The sequence below is a fragment of the Myotis yumanensis genome, unplaced genomic scaffold (genome assembly GCF_028538775.1).
Source record: "Myotis yumanensis isolate MYYU_CA2020_CCGP unplaced genomic scaffold, mMyoYum1.0.hap1 SCAF_3, whole genome shotgun sequence".
NCBI classification, from domain to species: Eukaryota; Metazoa; Chordata; class Mammalia; order Chiroptera; family Vespertilionidae; genus Myotis; species Myotis yumanensis.
In genome coordinates, this window is record NW_027223754.1 from 30,622,814 (window position 1) to 30,644,772 (window position 21,959).

A 21,959-nucleotide genomic window follows, 5' to 3' on the forward strand; every position below is an offset into this window, starting at 1 on the left:
CTGAAAATTACATATAGCTTTTCATCACCAAATAAACTCCACACAAAAAAATTTTTTCAATAATCAAATAACCCACAACTCTGCCAGAAAAAAAATTATGAAAATATTTCAAAGATGCAAATTACAAAAAGATATGGTATTTAAATCCACCAAAATGTAAATTGTGTTAACATATTTCCAAAAGTTTCTCTCAGTAGGACAAAAACAAACCAACATGACTAGATATCCAAGAATGAATATCAGCACAGGAGGGCCCAGACATTCTCTCCCGCTGACTGCCACCTCCCCCCTCATTTGGTCAGTTCCTCTACCTCATGGGTCCTGGCAGGACCACCCCCTTTCCTGCCTCCCAGCCCCCACCTCTTTCCTGGCTAACTCTTACTCATCGGACTTCCCCCAGCCTCACTTCCTTCACCAAACTCAGGTCCCCTACCCAGGCCCCGTCAGCACATTCATCACAAAGACAACATTCCATTTAATGTGTATATGCCCCTCTATACTGTCAAGTCTACAAAACCAGATTTACAACACTCAACATCTAGCAAAATGACCAGTGCACAGTAAAAATTCAAGTTATTTGCTGAATGAATAAATGCACCAATCCATCCACCCATCCACCATTTATTTAGCTGCACTAAATGTCACTGTGAGTGCCATTCACATAAAGAACAGCTAAGAAGAGCCATTCCAAATCTGAGTAATTATTGCTTTCTCAAAAATCATCTTCAGTAATGATCTTCTGCCTGTAATTTCTGAAACAGAAGGTTTGTTTTGAACATGAACAAACAACAAAATAAGAAAATTCAGAAGTTGAAAAACTTCAAGAAAGGAAGGCATCAAATCACTGAGTCAAGAGGAGCTGAAAACGCAGCTTTTTGTAAAAGCTGAAAGAGGAAACTAACTGGAACCACAAGACTTAAAAGATATGAATACATCTAAGCATTCTGTATACAATGACTGATGCCCTATCTCACATAGTTGAAATACAAAATAAAGCTAATTTCATGAGGCCAGATCCTTCCTATAAAAAGAGATAGCCCTTAGAACAGTCTTAAGAACTATTTTATAATATACAACTTAATTCATTTATTCTGATACTTATTTTTAAAGGAATTCCAAGTCAAATCAGAGCATTATCTAGGCTGACATATCCACCTACATTTTTTAAAATGGGCTAATTATATATTTTTTAAAGAATTAAAAGTATTAACCTCAGTAGACCTCAGTTTCCTTACATGTAGAACATGTTACTTGTAAAATGCTGGAGTAGGTGATCTGCAGCAGTCTTTCAGCTCTAAAATTATAATTCTAGAGCCTGGAAAATTAAAACTGTGGTATTCTACAAAAAGAAATCTACATAAATTGTCTACTAACCTTCATTGTGGTGAAGCAGCAAGTCATAAAACCCAGAAAAACAGGATGTTGAATACTGAAGTTTCCTGTTATTCCAGAACTATATATCTTTCTTACTTGGATACCAGGAAGCGTCTGGTTGGCTAAAACTGCCCACCAATGGGGTTCATGTGACGTCAGAAATTAAGTGAATTCACATATATCCTACATTTCTTAACAGGAAACTACACAATGAAATGAGACAAATGCTTGCCACTAAGAGGAAAATAATGCATATTCTGAGTCAATAAAATGTTTTGACTAAAAAGTGCTTCTCCAGAGGAAGATAACAGACTATTTCCTGAAATATGAATCTATTGAACAAAAAGCAAAGCCTGAAAAATCTTAGGGCCCTGAGAAAGTGTACTATGAGAACAAGAGGAAAGTCTCATTAGAACTTTTATAGAAATCTCTCTGCAAAAATAAGTCAGCCTATATCTGAGAAGGACCAGGACATTTAGCACACCAAATTATCTCCTGGATCACTCGGTGCTTAAGGAGATAAAAACCCTGGGAGGCTGGCCCACCTCATGACCTAACCACTGATGCTCTAAGAGCAGCACACTCTCACCTCTGGCTGGAATATGGAGCAAGCAAGCCGGAAGGAAGGAAACAAACACAGTGGTTCCTTTTCTTCAGGTGGTATTGGGAGAGTGATTATCAGGAGGGACTGCACATTAGGATTTCCTGGAACTTTTCTAAACCAAGACGACTTTACAAAATCAAGCCACATCTCAGACCAATTTAATTAGAGTCTCCAGGGAAGAGACCCATGTTAATGCTCTCCAGGTGATTTTGAGTGCCCAAGGGTGAGAACCACCTCCCTGAAGAGATGAGGAAAGTGTCCCGAATCCTCTCCCTAGGCAGGCCCACCCTTCACGCATGTCCCTTATAAGCACAGTAAGGAGGGAACACACAATACCCCATAGATCTTAGAATCTACCCAGTTGGAAAAGTATATTAACCAAAAACTCACCCTCACTTTTACATTTAAGTGAATTATGTGTGCAGTAGAATGATCCAATATTCTCAATAACAACAAAAATCCGATCAATAATCCAACCAAAAAACTCATAATAGTAAAAACATTAGAGTTTATTTTTAATATTTTACTTTTAATAGATGCAGATTCCAGAATGAGAACAGGTATGGGGGCAAGTGAGTCCTTCACCCTCCAGGAAGAGGGCTGAGGCCCGACCAGAGCTGTCTAATCTGAAATTCCTTCAATCTGAGTGGTCTAGAGACAATACTACATAATGAAATACAATACAAACCATACAGAAATCAGGATAGAAGAGGCCCAGAATATTAAAATACTTTTAAAAATAAAAATTTAAGAAATCTAGTCTCTCATGGAGAAAGAGAGACAGGGCTGAACTAATATGACAAGGCATGTAGTGAGGAGGCAATACTGTTCTGTGAGGACAGATAACCTTTCTGAACTTGAAGGCTGCCCCCTGCTGGTTATTGCCTTACACAACTTACTGAAGCACTCTGGGCCTCAGGTTGCTCATCCTTAAAATGGGAAGGAGGAACAGATAGGATACTGAGATTACAATAATAATGATAGGTAGCAGCAATGTGCAAACGCTTCAATGTTCAAAAAGGATAATGATTAAAAAAATAGTTTAAGTCTTGCACACCAAGCCTTAAGGTCTCTTGTAAAAAATGACCCATCAAAAATTACGTCCTACCAAGGAAAACTCTTATTTTCTAAAATACAAACAACTACCAAGAAAAAAAAAAAAGCTTCCTCAATTGCTGTAGGTGCTCAAGAACATCTTAAAGACCATCCAGAGAAAGGACCACAAATCTCCACACCACATGCTGCACATGCCACACACACACACACACTGCAGCATACAAACCACACACTGCACACTGCACACACCAAACATGAACGCTTTTGTAGCACACACACACCACAGAAAGTACACACTGCAAATGCACACTGCTTCTGTAGCACATGCACACTGCTTCTGCAGCACACACCAAAGCATGTGCTGTACACTATACACATGCACACACTGCTTCTGCAGCACACCCTACACAATGCACAGGCAACACACCAAACACTGCACACACTGCTTCTACAGCACATCTACTACACCATATAGCACAGCACACACACTCACTGGTGCCAACCTCCACCAATGTACATCAGTATCAGCAAGAGTCCAGCTCATACTCCAACAGGAGATTGCCTTACTCCATATCAACATTCCCATCCAGAATTCCTACTCAAGCTGCTGCTTGTGACACATACCCCCCAGCCCCACACTCACCTTTAAGCCTCAACAATGTTGGACTCTTTCGCTGCCCCAAGGCTCATGAGGGGAAATACAAACACCAACATGAAAGAGGAAGGACACCCTTACCAGCATGTACCCCAGGTCTGCTCAACACTGTGGATGTGATGGCTGCTGCCCATCACCAAAGCAGCTGCCCCCATTTGAGAACACTTCTGTAGAACTCTCACTCCCCTCACTATCTGCTGGACACTGAATATCCAATGCCTTCTCCCACTATTAACTCTCAGAGTGGGAATCATGGCCGACCTCACCTGAGCCCATTTTAAAATGCAATGTGAACAATGCACAATCACAAAATCCAAGCAGCACTATCAGTGGGGGTTTCAGGAGAAGGTTTTCTACCAACAAAAAAAAAAGCAGAAAATGAACTATTTTACAGGGAAAAGTCCTAAATCCAGGTTGATGAAAGTGTAATCTATAAGAACAATTATAAGCAGATATTTTAAAAGAAACATGCAAGTACAGACATGGCAGAATCACCCCAAAATTAACAACTTCCTTTATCAGGGAAAAGTACCAAATACCAAAAATATTCTAGCCAAGAACTTATTCTCCTTGTATCAATCAAAGCAGGGCATTGCTATACTCTTCCTTAAAGTATCAGCATAAATACTTTTTTTTTCCTTCAGAGACTGCTGGGGTCCAATCCCAGCGGGTCCAGGGGTCCCCAAAGGTGTGGACGGAGTCGGCGAAGAAGGAATGACACGAAGACAGCCTTCAGTTGATCAGCAACCTAGTCAGGACCTATAGCCAGGATCTCCAGCCAAAGTTCTGGTCGGAGTTCTGGTTAGGAGCTGATCAGGATCTGATGTCTATTGTCTAGTTACATCCGTATTTATACCAGCCAATTTTAATCCTGTCAATTTCTATTACAAAGGTTAGGGCGTTTCTTATCTCCATTCCAGGGAGTAAAGATTATGTAGCTTAACTACCCGCCTGGCACTTAATTAAGGGGTTGTATCCCCTCCCTAACCTCAGGGAAAGATCCCCACCTGGGGAAACAACCTTTCTCGGAGAGGTGACCTTGGTTAAAACACATGGCGCTAAAGGGAGCAAACATATTAAGAACAGTATGCTATATATGCCAGGTCCATTGAAACATATGCTGTGCAGATGTTTCTTTCCTGCAGCGATTGTGTCAAGCAGCAAGGATGGACCGGCTCCCGGCAAGAGACTTGTCTCACTTCCCCATTCAGGCAGTGAGTCACTAACAGTCCCTGCCTACAAAACTCACTTCGTGGCCAAAAAAATGTCTTCAGGGCAGGAAAACACAAAAAAACTCTTTTCATCCAGTTCCTCTCACAAGCCCATACATCCTATTCCTCTACTGGAGGAGAACTCAGAACCATATAACCCAGATAGAGGGTTACAATTATCTACATAAATTTAAAAAGAGCACACCACTAACCTTGACACCACGCCTAATAACAAAAACTCCAGGCTGGTTTTTCCAACACAGGCTACTCCTGGCTATCGTCTTGTACAAGGTACAATTGAAGACAAACTTGTAAGAAAATTAAAAGGACCAACTGATGCAAGAGGGCTCTGAACACAGGAGCAGTACAGAGAAGACAAGTTGAGACTAGAAGGAAAATGAGCCAACTGGACAAGGTAGTCGCTGCAGGGCACACCGGACTCACCAGCCACAATGCGTCACTTTGAGAGAATGAGAGCTCTATCAGAAAATAGTCCAAGATAACAAGCATAAACCAGGGTCACCGCAGACAAACCAGACTCTATGGCCTCCAGAAGTCCATGATTACCCAATCCAAACCCAGAAGGGCAAGAGGGATGTCAAGTAAGAACAGGCCTTCCAAAGGCCAACCCCACCTCTGAGCACTGGCCCCTGTGGACTTCCTAGGCACCATTTTCCTTACCTGGGAAGGGAGACACTCAACTGGCTGACCTTTCTAAGGCACCTCTGACACAGTGTCCTTTTTAAAGAATAATCACCAACTTCGAGCAAGGGAGAACCAGGCTCAAGAAACCTGGCAGAAGGGAAAATGTAAGGGTGGGAAATTCAGGAGCTGGCCTTCCTGACCTGCCTTTGTAAAGGCTGAAGCAGGAAAAAAAAAAACCGTGGGGAAAATGAGCCACAATTCCACAATAGGTAAGGCATTCCTCTGTCCTGGAGGTACATCCCCTATGACTAGGTTCCAGACAAGAGGGAGGCTCCAGGTGACTGGTAGGCCTGGCTAGACGATGAAGCCACCAGGCACATGTTAGTCAGCACTCTCCCAGACAGGACACTTCTGAAGGCCTGAAAGGACCCCCTTCCCACCTAGCAGGCAGAACACATATTCACCCAAGCTGACACCTGCCTCAGCAGAGATTGGGGGATGCTGAGAAGCCCAGTTCACTGCACTATGCTGGATGCTACAACTACAGGAAGGTTCAGCCCTGGTCTCGAGGAGGAAAGAAAGCACCTGCCATCAAACTTCAGAAAGGGCTTCCAAAAGAAGTTGACAACTGTGTGTTGTCTTAGCAGATGTGCAGACACTCAGCTACAGACAAAAGGCAGGGAGAGAAGTTATACCATCTGCATTAGAAGGACACCATCTGGCCTGAGAGGCTCTCAAGCCTGCCTAGTGCTCCTCCCCAATCTGTCCAGCAGAGGCCCCGAGCAACTAGCTCCTGAGAGCACCCACCACTCTGACCACTCATCACCCATAAAACACTGTCAATGACACACCACTGAAAGAACTGAAACTGACCATCAAAGACTTGGAAATCTGGTCCAGCCTTAACTTTTGCTAGTCCTCTAAAAATATTCTGACATATTCCTTATTTATATAGTCACAATTAATACTGTTTGGTTCCTAAAGTAACACCTGAAATAAGGAGAGCTCACCTGTACATAAGATGAGGCTGTGTTACACACATCAACCAACTGGCAGGGTGACCTCGTATGTGCACTTGTGAGAACTCCCACATGCATAAACCTCTAGCTAGGTAGAAGATTTAGCAGAAAGAGATACCGTTAACCAACAGAATATTGTGGGAAAATTGAGGTTTCAAAGGTATATTAAGAGCTGATGCTGATCCCATCTAGAATTTTTATATTCATCACACTATTTTCAGCTTCCTTTGTCTCTAATCAAGGAACTGCAGCTCACTGTGCCACTGCTTTCTTCCATTCACACCCCTCCCTGGAAGAGAGTTGTGCATCCCCACCAATTGCCATGCCTTCCCATGACATGACATGCACCAGCTCTGAGCAGGATGATGCATGTAACCCCATGCAAAAGTTTTAGGAGCTTTTAAGTGTTTCTGCCAACCTCTCTGTTCTTTTCCTTTAAATGACCAGCACACCATATTGTTTTTAAAAAAGGAATCATCCATGCAGTCCAGGGAAGGGGGCCATAGTCCTGCCTTTAGGAGGGGGAAGATTCATAAAATGTGAGGACAAGTGCTTGAAAATTACCAGCGTGCCCACCACTGTGGAAGAACTACCTTCATGTGCCATGCTTTCCTCTTTAAATTGAGTTACCACGCCTTCTAGTTGGATAAATCAGATATCAAATTCATTCTGCAGAGTGCTGACACACCCAACAAAGAAATGGAACAGGGTTTTCCAAGATAACCAGAAGGTGCCTGAATCTAAATAAGACCTGAAAGATTGGTTCCTCATTATCATTGCGTTTACCTCACCTTGGCTTCCAAATTCACCGAGGGTATTAGATCTCAGGAGTATCTTCCACATAATAAAATAGAAAAGCAAACTTGACATCAGGAAATAGATTGTGTTATACATCATATAATGAAGACATTGTTAGCCAGGAATCTTTCAACTGCAAGCAAGTAAAACCAACTCAAATGGCTTAAACAAACAAACCAAATATTATCAGTTCACATAACTAACAAGAATGGCAAGAGTGACAGCATAGACATAGATAGAAAGCTTAAGGTCATCTCTTTCCTCTGCTTTCCTGTGTGGGCTGCAGCTTTAGGAATGTTCTTCCTTGTTAGGTACCACCACTACCAGCAGCCCCAGACAGCCAAGTCCACCACCTCAGCAGCACCTGGCTGTACCTGCCCACTCCAACTGCACAGCCGCTGTGGCAGAGCATCAAGGAGACTGTACACGTCAATAATGTGTACAGCCTTCCTGCAAATCTGTACACGTGTGACTTAGTGCAGAGTTTCTGATCACAGAAACACAGACATCACCAACCAAAACAGACTCTGACCCACCTAGCCATACTGATATCAAAGCAAAAATAGATGACTCCCACCTAAATGATGTCACTGGCTGATAACACCCATAGTTACACCCAAAAAGAAAATACCAAGGAATGTGGAGAGAAAAAGTCTTCTTTCCAACATCTCTGTACTAATGGAAAGACCCCTACAACGAAAGGCTAAGTCAGCATTTCTCAATCATGCAGCTTGAATGTTCCAAATGCAACAAGTCAGGTCAGCTCTTCCAATGAGTTTATGAGGAAGCTATTTTTGACATAAGAAATTGCTACTTTTGGCACAGTTCTAGAGTGTGATTCCTGAAGTATAAAAATATAATTTTGTCCTATCGCATTGTCAAATGGAATTTGTGAATTTAGAACATGATGAGTAAAAACGAATCTTAAATAAGTTGTGCTATTTAAGTTTAATGCAAATGGTCCCTACTGTTGGGATATGTGAAAAACAGAGCCAGGGTGAATTTTCGCCTTCGTGGCTTCTGTAGATTTTGTGCTTAGTTCCGCCTACTCCCACACCCAGGGATAAAATTAAAGTTTGATGATGAATTCTACTTGTACCCAACATATCCCCAAACAATTTTTCAGTTTAAAATGAGAACTAAATCATATTGTTTTGTGGATTCTACTGTATCAATACCCAAACCAGGAGGACAGGGACAGAAACACCAACCAAGTATTGTAGGTACATTGGTCAAGAAGGCCTGGGGAAGGGGAAGGACAAAGTCCTAAGAAGAGAGGCAAGACAGCTGAGCAATGAAAGCGTTGAAAAGTCTTAGTCACAAACAGAAATCACCATGGAGCTGAAGCACAGGCAGCAGAATAGAGGATGGATGGATGCAGCAGCCTCGGAGAACAAGGCCCCTGGGTGCTATGCTGGACACTTCATGTCAATCTTATTTTACAAACAGATGTGGAGAGGAGAGGCAGACTGGCTAACGGTTTTGGGTCCTGAGAAACAACATGGCAGGGGTTCTCGGGATTTTCTTTTTACTTCAAATGCCCCAGACTAAGAGCTAGAGAAAACTGTAGCCAAGACACAAGAGTGCAGACAAAAACAGCCTGGAGAAAAGCCTGCCCTCTCTGGCCAGAGCATCAGGAAAAAGACAGTCCAACAGACAAGAAACTGCTAGACAGTAACACCAGGGGAATCAGGCCCCTCCCTCCATGCTGCCCACCATGCCCCCTGGAGTTCCTCATTTTTCATTAAGGAGTAAAGTTGAAGGTGATAAATTAAGAAAGACAGGTCTCTGGTATAGTTTTTAAATTTATCAAAGTAATTACTGAAAAATTAAGAGTCACCGAACAGTGCAATTACAAAATTGGGATATAGAGGAGTTTGTGAGGAAGGTGGGAGGCAGGGCAGGTATACTAAATCCTCCCTTTCATTGGGATCTAAATGAAGGAAGTCACAGTGGCACACAGAGGAAGTGGATTAGAATGGGATTTTACAAGTAAAAATCTAAAGGGCTTTGTAATGATTAGCTATTACAATGGTAACATTAGAAAGTACAAGTACTTTACAAACTATTCAACGCTATGCAAATATAACTTTCACCATTCGACATGTAAAGTTCAAAGGAAGTTTGGGTGATCAGAAAAGACAGAACAGTAAGTAGATGGTGCTTGACATTAAGACTTGAGTATAGATGCCATCAAAACTTCCAGATGCTCACTTTCAGAGAGAAAGAAAAACATAAGCTTAAGACCAAATATATTCACTCATTCATTCAGGACATCTTTGTTTTTTGAAAAATTAGGACCCATAAAATACCATATGGTATCTAAATACCATAAAATGCTATCTCTTTACCTGCAGGTCTCTATGTAATTTATATATATATATATATTTATACACACACACACACACACATTGTGTACTTATTTCAAAATAAATACCACTTAATAAAGCTTCCTAGCATGAGCACAATGACACTGCTGGCATCCCCAGACCTCTTTACCATTTGTTGGTCTTAGTTCTACTTTGAAGGGCTATAATTGAGTCCCTAGTGCTGGGCCCAATCTTTAACTTAAAAAAAAAAAAAAAAAAAAAAAAAAATGCTTTCTAAAATGTCTGACACCTGTCTAGGCTGAGCATTCCCCTTCCATGCCTATTATAATCTCCAAGGACACTAAGATTTCCTCCCAAAGTATGAAGCTATCACAAACCCAAAGCAGTTAGGTCCCAGAATGCCACAATTCAGATTTCCCTTTAATTCCAATTTAGGGCAGTTGATCAAATTCAGGACGTTTTGTTGGTTTAACTCAACAAATCAATTTGAGAAGTCTGAAGGCCAACCAGAAAGCAGTGGCAGGCTTTGTCCCCCACCCAAATATTTTGTCTACCCATTATTGCAGGCTGGCCATCTGAAATGGTCTTTCTTTCTAAATCCCAACCCCGTGTCACTCACTGTCACTCTTACAGGCCTTACAGGAGCTGCCTGTTTCCCAGTTATGTGTATTCATTTTATTTGCTACACAGACTCACCGATGCTACCAGCAGAGACATGTGTGTTCCCTTAAACAGTGGTTCTCAACCTTCCTAATGCCACGACCCTTTATACAGTTCCTCATGTTGTGGTGACCCCCAACCATAAAATCATTTTCATTGCTACTTCATAACTATAATTTTGCTACTGTTATGAATCGTAATGTAAATATCTGACATGCAGGATGTATTTTCATTGTTCGCGACCCACAGGTTGAGAACCACTGCAGGCAAAGCACAGCCGCAAGGACTGGCCTCATAAATTGCATGCAGACTGACTACCACTACCAGAAGAAACACTTCCCTGCTCTCCACTAGCAATGAAATACAAGCTTGATCTTTGTTATCACATTTTCAAAACACATTCTACCCAATAAATGCTCTGGTAAAAGAAAATCTCATGTTCTCATCCTATGTGAACAATGTAGCAATCTTCCTAAGAACACTCCCAATATGAAATCACCTTCTCCTCTTCTATGGGCCAGTTCAAAACCAAGATTCCAACAAGTTGCTGAAAACCAGGAAGAAGGTAAGTTTCTAGGTTTTTGTCTTGGCAAAGAGATCTCAAAACTGAAGTTGGGACATGAAAGTTACTATGCAAACTTCCAAGCCCCTAAACTGCCTTGTCTTGATTCTTCAAGCATCTCCATTTGATTGATGTTCTTCAAACTCCTGGCCATGATCCAAATAAAAAATGCCTTTTACATTATAATCAGTACATGCACACGAAATCCAAAGTTGTGTGCAATCTGAATTTTTAATAAAGTCACCACTAAGAGATAAACAATTAGCAAATGCAACAAGAGTAGAATTTATTCAAGCTTTTAATAAAGTTGCTAATGATCCATTATCTCTGATTTCTTTATTCTCCAGGTTACTATACTGAATGGCTTTAACTAGTTAGCCATCACACCAAAAATGATGGAAAATATGTAGAAAACTAACAGTTTACAATTAGTCATCCTAAATCTTAAATAAAGACCATCTCAGTTGCATGGTGCAGATTAATTAACACATTAAGAATTCAAAACCATGAACTTATGGACACTATACTTCCCTAGTTTTCTGAAAAGATCAAATGTCTAAGGGCCCATAATCTTCCCAGTCCTCTTCCCTTTTACAAGAGCTTCCACCAACTGAACTGCCACCATCTCCTTGTTTCAGCTGATCTTCAATTCTAAATTTAGAAGTTCTGAAATCTCCATAAACCTGATTCAAATACCAACTCCGCCACTTAGTAAATGTCATATATCAGGCATATTTTTTACCTCTCTAGATCTGTTTCTCCTCAGTGTACCAAGGCTAACTGAATCTACTTTACAGCCTTGCCTTGTGGCTGCTCTAGTACTTAGGAGCCACTCAGCAAGCAGTCGCTATTACTATCCAGCTGCTGGTATAAAGTTTTTAAAGTGATTGCATTTTCTCAGTTCTTCTCATTAGTGCAATGGAAATGTTCTGTTGGTTCCTTCCTCTTCAATTAATTTTTTTAGTATTCACACCTGAAGTCCACCTGGATAAAACTGAGCTCATGCCCGATCGTGCACAGGTGGGGTCTCTTGGCCTGGTCTGCGCCCTCTCGCAATCCGGGAACCCTCGGGGGATGTTGGAGAGCTGGTTTTGGCCCAATCCCGCAGGCCAGGCCTGCCAGGGTCCAGCCCAGCAGTCCAGGGGTTCCCAAAGGTGAGGACAGCGTCAGCAAAGAATGAAGGACACGGAGACAGCGTTCAGATGATCAGCATAGCCAGATTCTCTGTTTATTCTCCTGTTACATCTGTATTTATACCATTTGATCCTATAAGCATGCCTCTATAGTTACATCATCATATGTTTTGGATCCTACTTTGACCTTCTACAGTTCCTTGTTTTATGTTTATAGTTTCTTACCTGACCTTTGATAAAAATCTTATCTCTATCTAGCTCTGTTGATTTTAATCTTGTCTAGGTTAGTCTCTGTGTTCCATTGTAAGGGCTATTGTGGATTCTAAACATGAGTAACTAAATTCAGGAAGGATGATCAAGGAATGCTAGGAGCATCAGGTGAAAAGACTTTTGGGGAGACCTGCAACAGATTACATACTAAGTACAAGGGGAAAAGAGCATCTTTACAACTGAGAGATCTGGTGAATGTCACCTTAGATAAGTGATAGAACTTAGCATTGGCAGTATGGAATGCATTGACGTAAGCTCGTTCTGATATGATCATGGAAATACAGAGCATCACTTGTGTAGAATTCTTGCCTAAAACGTTTAACCCAGCCCAGCAGTGTGCCTCAGTTGGTTGAGCATCGCCCCATGCACCAGAAGGTCGCCAGTTCAATTCCTGGTCAGGGCACATGCCTGGGTTGCAGGTTCAATTAGTAGTAGGGTGTGTGCAGGAGTCAGTCAATCAATGTTTCTCTCTCATCGATGTTTCTCTCTCTCCCTTCCTCTCTCTCTAAAATCAATAAAAACATATACATACATACATACATACATACATGTGTAAATAAAAAAAATAAAATGTTTAACCTAAATCAGATCCTGAACAGACTGTGGGACACTCTACATAACAACTCTGTATTCTTCAAACCCATCAGTCATAAATGATAAAGGTGGAGGAACTCTTCTAGAACTGAAAGAGACTAACAAGACATGACAAACCAAATGCAATGCATGACCCCTTGTTTGGAGCCTACATTTAAATAAAAACTACAACACAGTCACTTGGAGACCACTGGGCAAATGTGAATATGGACTATATCTGACATAGTATTACTAAAACAATGGACAAGGTCTTGGATGTATCAACAGTACCTTGGTTATGGAGGAGAATGCTCTCATTTTAAAAACATACATGCTGAGTATTCAAAGGCAAGTATCAGGTCTACCACGTGGTTTAAATGATTAACAAAATACAAATATGTCAGAGAACAAAAGGGCAAAGGTGTCTATAACGGCAATCTAAGTGAAGGCACAGGGTGTTTAGTCTTCCAACCTTTCGGGTAATTATAAATTTTTCAAAATAAGAAAAGGGGGCATATTATGAGGTTCTCTCTAGCAGCCCCTCACCACCCTTAGCCCCTCTTTTAAGTAGAAAATAAAAGCATTTCACTCATCATCCATAGGCCTTTCTTGAAACAAAGATTTAAATAAACAATTCTGATAGGCCCAACAGCACTTCAAGATCTCAACTGTTGCCACCCAGATTTCCCTGAAATTCCCACCACAGATGGCTGGCCTAGTTTTGCAATGAGAAGGCTGGAGAAAAGTATACTTGCTGAGCTGGGTTCTCGGCTCTTCAAACATGGGAAAATCATGAGGTTCCCTCTCCCAGCCAGATCTCTCCTTACCTCACCACACCCTAATTTTAAAGACCCAGCTGGATCAGCTTAAACACCAAAATAATTAAATCAGAAACTCTCCAAAGGGCCCCTGGAATCAGTATATTACAAGCTCCACACTGCTACCCAAGAGGATGCAGTTTTATTCTTTAAAACATTCTAAATGCAGACCTCACATCTAAATATGATCTGAAAGGCCTTGTATTTTGTTTTGTAGTTATTCACGGGAACCTGTCCTTACTGGTTCCTAGGACTTAAAGGAATTCTTCAGGGATACAAACTGCTTCAGGACAAATACCTGTCAGGAAAAAGAGGAGTGAGAATTCCTCCTTCCTACAAGACCAATAGGGATTTTCTTGATTTGTTTTTAAGTGAAAATTAAAAAGTGATGACTGAAAGATATTCAGAGAAGCCTGTTTTTTGTGTTTTATTTTAGATGATAAATAGGAAGTAAGAGGGGAATGAGGCAAAAGGCAAAACAACAAGTAACTAGAATTTTCTATGGATAGAGAAATAGGCAGTCATGACCACACAGGTGTATGAGTTCCAAATTCATACTGTCTCACTCATCAGTCATGACTGACAATATATCATTTTTCACAAGGCCTTACTGGAAAATAAGAGCATAGACCCTTGATAAAGAATTTTCCCCACCAACTGACAACACTGGACATCCTTGTCCAATTGCAAAATGAAAAATGCACGTGTGATCTAGTAATATTCAAAATAATGCGTGTGTTTGTCAAACACACAATTCTTTCCCCCATTCTAAGACTAGTGAGAGACTTTCCCATCAACACCCAGACTCCCCTGCATGGTCAGCTGAGCCAGCCCAGACAAGCCAGCACAGAGCAGCAGCATGTCCAAAGTGGCAGCTGCAAGCACACCATTAGCTATAGTCCAGCACAGGGCAGGCCCTCCCACTTCCTCAGTGAGCATGGCCCTCCTAACTCCACACATATGCAGAATGCATCATATCCAACACCTGACATATTTCACCTAGATCATATGCCTCTACCTGAGCTATGACCAGTTTCTAACAGAAAGATTCTGGGCCCCTTCCAGTGTAGAGACAAAAGGTTGATAATAGAGTCACGCATGGATTTCTTCAATACACACATGCTGCCCCTCCCCCAGATTCTCCTAAGTCTCCCACAGTGGGGACTACAGAAATTTCCTGTCCCTGTATAAGGAGTCTGAGGAAGCTCTGGACATTTTGTGGCACATCACCCCCGAGGGAAAGAGGCTGCACAGAGAGCTTCTATTCCACAGTGCTCTCTATGGGAAATCCTCAGTTTCTCTTGTACCAGTTTTCTAACCAGGCTCACGGTCTTTCCTGATTCTAAAACTCTAGGATGCTAAGACTGGAACTACCAGGCCCCCACGCTGCCTCCCGCTGTGCTCTGCCAAAGGTAAGCCATCGCCAAGAAGGACCAGGGCCCGGAACAACTCCTCAACTACAGTCAGGCTACCAGCACGACTAGCCGCCCTTTGTTTATTAGATCAGCAGACACCTACTTCATAAAATGAGAAAAAAGGGTGACTTTTTCAGTTATATTTTAGCTAGATGTAGTTCATAAAGCAAGGCCGTGAAAGAATAAAACAAAAATTTGAGAGATAAGAAAGAAGAGTAAAAAATGTGAATGGGGGTGGGAGGTGGGGAGAAAAGGCTAAATTGTGAGAGAACAGATGGGACTCTACAAACATGCTGAGCCCCTTTACCAATGGTCTAGATGGGGCACCCCACAGGGTTTTTACCAATTCAACAAATATCTATCTAGTGCCTGTTAATTGAGACACTAAAACTCAAATATTAAACAAAGACACACAATCTGCCCTCAAGGAGCAACCCAAGGAGACACACGTACAAGTAATGGCGCTGTGGTGAAGGTGCCACAGGCAGAGGCAAATAGCAAAAATAGTCTGAAAGACCCTGGTGGTGACGGCAGAGTTGAGGTTGGCCAGCTTCAAAGCAGAAAACCATGCAGATGGCCACCTCAAGGGGCTCCTGGCACAGAGACAGAATGGGCATCAGAAACAGCCTCCACAGGAGATGCAGGCACAGCCTGACTCCCTGTTTGAATCTGGCCCCACCACTCAGTAGCTGAGTAACCATGGCTCTGTTCCTAAACATCTCTAGCTCAGTTTCTTTCCTAAAGTGAAAGTCATTACAAGGTTTAAACAAGATAATACAGGTGAAGCCACCAGAACAGCACTCGGCACAGAACCCATGCCATTATTTGTAAAATGAAACAACAAATACCATTTGGACATCTCAAATCGTCTGACATGCCTGGAATGGAAAGTCCAAGAGCATTTGGGAGGGCCAGAAGTGGAAAGGGTTCAAGTCATGAGAAGTTCCACCCACTATGGCCAGGCTCCTGGGCCCGACCCTCTGAATGATGGGGATCAGGGACAGACAGGCTGGCAGGACACTGGGCTGGAGGCCACATGGGCTATCCCACAGGTGGCAACACTACATGAGAAGACACACAGCAGGTGGAATAAATACCAAAGTAAAGACCAAGAGAAAGAGCCACGTGTTAAAAGTTTGCTTCTGGGGTAGAAGAGAGGTAGAACTGTTGGCTTCTAAGGCTTGGAATATGCTTTGTACACCTCTTACTTGAATAAAAGGAAGTTTTCAAATGCAACCTGATGACATGCCCTTGGTGTCCTCTAAGTCCTATGCCTCTAGCCCAGAGGTCTTATTCTCATGGTGGCAAAACAGCCTATTTTATTGCATGTGTTAAATAACACCAGTACTTGCTAAATAACTACTTGAGATTTGAGTTATACAACTCTTACTAGTAAGTGAGCCTGACCAGCTGCATTGAAAAGACTTGCATAGTTACCCGAGGTGGCCCAGCAGGCAGCCCTGAAGTATCTGAGTCCAACATCAAGGGCTTTTTACAGGAAAATTAGAATCATGGGTGAGGCCCTGTTATTAAACCGGTAGCTAGTGAAGGAGGTAGAAGTTTCACTGAATACTACAATCCTGGCTTTGCAGAAATGTTAGCTATCTGGCCTGATGCTCAGCTCTAGCTAAGTCCCCTTCCCTTTCACCCTGAGGTTCTCCCACTGGGAAATGCACACTGGCCCCACTTCCCACCTTCTTTTCATCCCAACACCAGAGGATGGCTTTCTCAAAAGGATCCTTTTCACACGGGTGGGGAACCTTTTTTCTGCCAAGGCCCATTTGGATATTTATAATATCATTCACGAGACATACAAAATTGTCAATTTAAAAATTATGTTGCTATGAAAAAAGCTCCTAGATTTATTGAATTTCAAGTCCCACCTGCGGTTGCCTCGGCAGGCCAGACGTTCCCCACCCCTACTTGATAAAAACAAAACTCTTGAGTCTATATTACCTCCTGTCATTATTACTGACAGGCAGGTGGGATGGTGGCTGCCTGGGAAGCTGCACAAAAGATATTATCTTGACTTCCTAGCAGAGGAAGCATGGATGTGACCTGAGATAATAACTTACCAGGTCTTATTCTTGCTCCTCCACCTCCTCTTGCTTGGGATCAGGAACACAATTTATTAGGCTTACTCAGCCTGCCTGGACTTTAGCCTTATTAATACAACAGATAATATGAACTTAAAATATGTGAGCTGCCTTCACTTTTCCCTTTTTACACCTATTTCCCACTTACTCCAATTCCTGTGTCACTGCAGGAAGTTTCTCAGGGTCTTCACTGTTCAGCAGTGGAGACTGTGGGATATTCTGGACCTTGGGCAGATGCCCTACTTCCCAATGCCTTAGTTTTCTAATCATAATTTGGGGATAATAATGACACAACCTCATAGAGATGCTTAAAAATTGAGTTTAATACACATTTAGAACAGGGTCCAGGACATAAGCACTCAGAAAATGCTATTTATTCTTGTTATCTATTATACACCTCTAAGAATAATGCCACTAGGCTGAACCAACTACACAATTTGCATGGCCCAGCACAAAAAGAAAATGCAGAGCTCCTGTTGAATAAGTCTTAAGAATTGTAGATAGGGATAGCAGAGCATTAAACCAAGTGCAGGGTCCTGTGTGATTGACTACAAAGGTCACACATCCACAAGGCCAGCCCTGCCATCAGCTGAATTCTCCTGACAACTTGCCGAGGGTCCTTGCTAGGAGTCAGGCTAACAGTACTCCCTTATAATCATTAAACAGCTCAACTACCTCCAGTCCAGGTGTCAGCATACTTGGAAGAGCCACTGGATCCAAGTTCAAATCCTGACACTCTCACGTGCTGGCCGATGATGTGGGACCTCTTAACCATCTAATATGTTGATCTCAACTGCAAAATGGGGAAAGTGACATCTTCTTTGCAGGGTATTTGGGGAGGTTAAATAAAATAGTATATATGAAATGTCTAGCCCATAATTTGTACTCAGCAAATGTTACTCCCATTTAATTTTGAAGATGACTATTTCTCCAGCCTCTTCAATGATCTAGACTTGCACTTGCACTGTCCAATGTGAGGCCACTTGCCACGTGAACTGTTGAGCACTTGAAATGTTGCTAATCCATAGTTGAGGTATGCTGTGAGTGTGACAAATACACACAAGATTTTAAAGATTTAACAAGCTCATTACTATTTTTATATTAACTACACATTGAAAGAACATCATTATGAATACAGTGGATTAATAATGCATTATTAAAATTAACTTCATATTTTTTACTTTTTAAATGTGTTAATGGAAATTTTTTAATTACAAATGTAGTTTGCACTATATTTCTATTGGGTAGTGATGACCTAGATGAGGCACCCAAATATCTGAAATAGAGGGAAAGGTCTAATTATCCACACTGGGAAAGCAGCCTAGACACAGAGGTGACTAAATGCTCACCCCACAAGACAGTTTGATAAGAACTAAATAAAATGTAAGACAGAGTCAACTTTGACACTTTTTGCCAGGAAAAATGAAAATAGAATTATAGTACCTGAGTAGAATTTGGCTTTCTTTGCTTTTAAGTACCTACAAAATGTTCAGATAATACCCTTTTCACCTCTCAAGTGACCTTTTAATTACAAAACATTTCAATTTTTTTGAAAGGCAATTTCTGGTAAAGGCATAAATAAACTGACTTGAAAGTTTATTCAATAAGTCCACCAATAAATACTATGTCATTACCTACCATTTCCAGCTTACCACTGAGTCAATGATACAGAAGATGTCTAGCTAAGAAGACTGCTGTGTGGCCTAAAACACCTTCAATGCAAAGCTACAGTATGCAGTTTAACTATCTGTCTAAATCTAAAACGAAGGTAACACTTGGGTGGGGCATCCCATCCCTAGGGAAACAACTATAGATATACTTTTGTCTTTATTCAAAATCTTTGCTCTGGCCAGTGTGGCTCAGTTGATTGAGTGTCTTCCCATGCACTGAGAGGTCGAGGGTTCGATTCCAGATCAAAGCACATGCCCAGGTTGCAGGCTCCATCCCCAAGAGGAGGCAGCCAAAAGAAATTTCTCTCTCATTGATGTTTCTCTCTCTCCCCCCTTCCTTCCTCTCTCTAAAATCAATAAAAACATTTTTTAAATTAATTCTTAAGCCTGCATCAACAAGTTTTAATTTTCCATATAAGCATGTGTTAATTATTTCCTTTATTTATTTTTTCTTAATCCTCGCCCAAGGATATTTTTTCCATTGATTTTTAAAAAGAGTGGAAGGGACAGAGGGAAGGGAGAGGAGTTGGGGGGAGGAGGGATGGAGAGGGAGAGAAACATTGATGTGAAAGAGACACATCATACCTCCCACACGTACTCCAACCAGGACTGGGGATTGAACCTGTAATCCAGGTACATGCCCTTGACTGGGAATCGAACCTGGGACCCTTCGGTGTGCGGGCTGACTCTCTAACCACTGATCCACACTGGCCAGGACTATTATTTTAATAGTATTTTAAAATATTCTTTTGGATGAAATCGCAATCATAACCTTGGTTAAAAATCTAGAAGCGAATTGAGCATTAGGGCAAAGAAGTATCATAAATAAAAGAGTTTGTCCTTCAGAAGTACAGAGGGAAGGTAAGTGTTTAGGAATGTGTAAGGCAATTCCTTTCCCAAAACCTCAGCCTAACTCACTAAATCAGCCCAGCTGATTACAATACTGCAGAGCCCACCCGAACATCTTTTCGTACTCTCTCAACTTAAAGAGAGAAAGTGAAAATGACATCATTCACACACAAAGGGAAATCAGCCCCTTTACAGTCTCCAGGTTCGCTTCCAGCCAGAGTTCCCACTTATACAGACCAGCCACAAAACGCCTCTGGCCAACACAAAGCTAGAGGTTACTCGTGAGAAAGCAAACGTCTGAGGATGTCAACTTTTATTTTCTATTCTAGCAGCTTTCCTCTCACATCCTCTTTCAAACATCCAATGCAAGAAATTTCAAGCGCCTCACATCTGCCTTAGTTTACCATGAACCTAGGTATACAGGCACGGTCAACAATACAAGGAAGAAAAGCCAAAATGTTTTCCATCTTCCTGGGTGAAAGAGAAAACACAACAGGGACAGGCAGTCACCGGACTGGAAAGGAGTGCTCCCATATCCTGCTAACTGGGCAAAGGCAAAGTAATAACAATGTCTGGAGACATTTGGCCGTGAAGTGTTCAAAACCTTTTAAAAGCCCCTACCTTCGGCCTAGCAGTGCCCTATCAGGGAATGTCTCCTTAAAAGATAATGATGAAGGATTTTGTACAGAAATGTCCACTGCACAGTCCAATGTTTACAATAATGAAAACTTAGAAATAACCTCTACATCCAAAAATGGGAATTGCCACTAGCAACTATGGAGCACCCTTTTAAAAGTAAGCAAATATTTAACATGAGAAAACAGTCACACTATGTTAAATTAAAGCATGTTACAAAACATTATGTATACAATGATGTCATGCATATTTTTTTAAGTCTTTTTACATTTGTGTAAAGGGGGGGAAGACTGAAAATATATACAGTAATTTTAACACTGGTTATCTTTAGATGTGGCAGTACACAATTTTTATTTTTTTCTTACATTTCTCTATTTTCTGCTCTATTCTAACAACAAACGCAAACTGTACAATATTCCTTTAAAATTAAAACTCCTTTGATAATAAGAACAACTTGTAGGGGGAATTTCCTACAGCTAATTACGATGTGTATTCAACTGAAATAACTGATAAAGTAACCATGATATTCAGTTCCTCTTTTCCTTTAAAATTCTTGGGATAGTTTAAAATGGTGGCAAACAAGCAAATACATCTACCAAGTACAGACAGTCTGCTACAAATAAGTCTAAACAAACCCCTGGAACAAAGCACCTTGACATCTGTAACTATACAAAAACTAATCTATAATTCAAGCAATCAGATGTTGAGGGAGGGTGGCGGCAGAAGAGTTTATGGGGGTATAAATGGTCAGGGGCGGAGGGGAATAAATAAATAAGATGTGAAGGAAAATAAAATAAAGTCACTGGGAAACTGCTGCACTGTGGTCTAAGTGCAAGGCCATCTTCTAGGGAACAGACCTGTTCCTTCACACCACAGATGAGAACAAGCCTCGAAGCCCAAGTTGGGTCCATACAAACTCCTTTTTCAGGGTAACTTCATAAAAATCAGTGACAAACCATTTAGGAGGTTTCTGATGTGCTGTTTTATTTTTATTATCTGTAATGTAATTAGGAATTTTAAGTGTGGCTTGCAACTGACCCTTGATGGAATGCTAATAAATTTGCCTATATTTTAAGTTTGATGAAAGAGATATTTACTCTTTAAAAACAGCACAAAATAAGTCATAATTTCCCTTTACCTTAAAAAAATTGTTATCAACTAAACTGCAAGCTCATCAATCAATTACAAATATTTACCGAAGGTCTACTATGTGCCAAGCACTGTTCTAGATGCTTGGGATATGTTAGTGAAGAGACTTTTCTAATACATCTTTAAATAAACTCTCAATTATAAATTTTTTAAAAATCGTTACATGACATTTCAACAGCAACCTTTGGAAAACTAAGGATGAGGGGTTTTTTTAACACGTAACTTTTTTTAAAACAATGCTTTAAAAGTTTTACACAGAAGTTGTCTAATTATAATCTTAATGTGCAAACTGGATTTCAAATGTACTCTAAACAAAACGCGTTGGTTTGAAGAGGATAATACAATTCCACAACAGAGGTCGAGAAAAAGCAAAAATTGCTACAAGCAAAGCATATTATCACAGCCCGCTAGGGAAATTCAGTGATAAAATGCCAAA

At 41.1% G+C, this 21,959-nt stretch overlaps 1 protein-coding gene across 6 annotated transcripts in view; it reads right to left on the reverse strand.

Annotated features, from left to right (window-relative positions):
• The window catches only part of ARHGEF7 (Rho guanine nucleotide exchange factor 7), a 133,768-nt gene that overhangs the window by 83,323 nt on the left and 28,486 nt on the right, over positions 1-21,959 (reverse strand). The window lies entirely within an intron of this gene.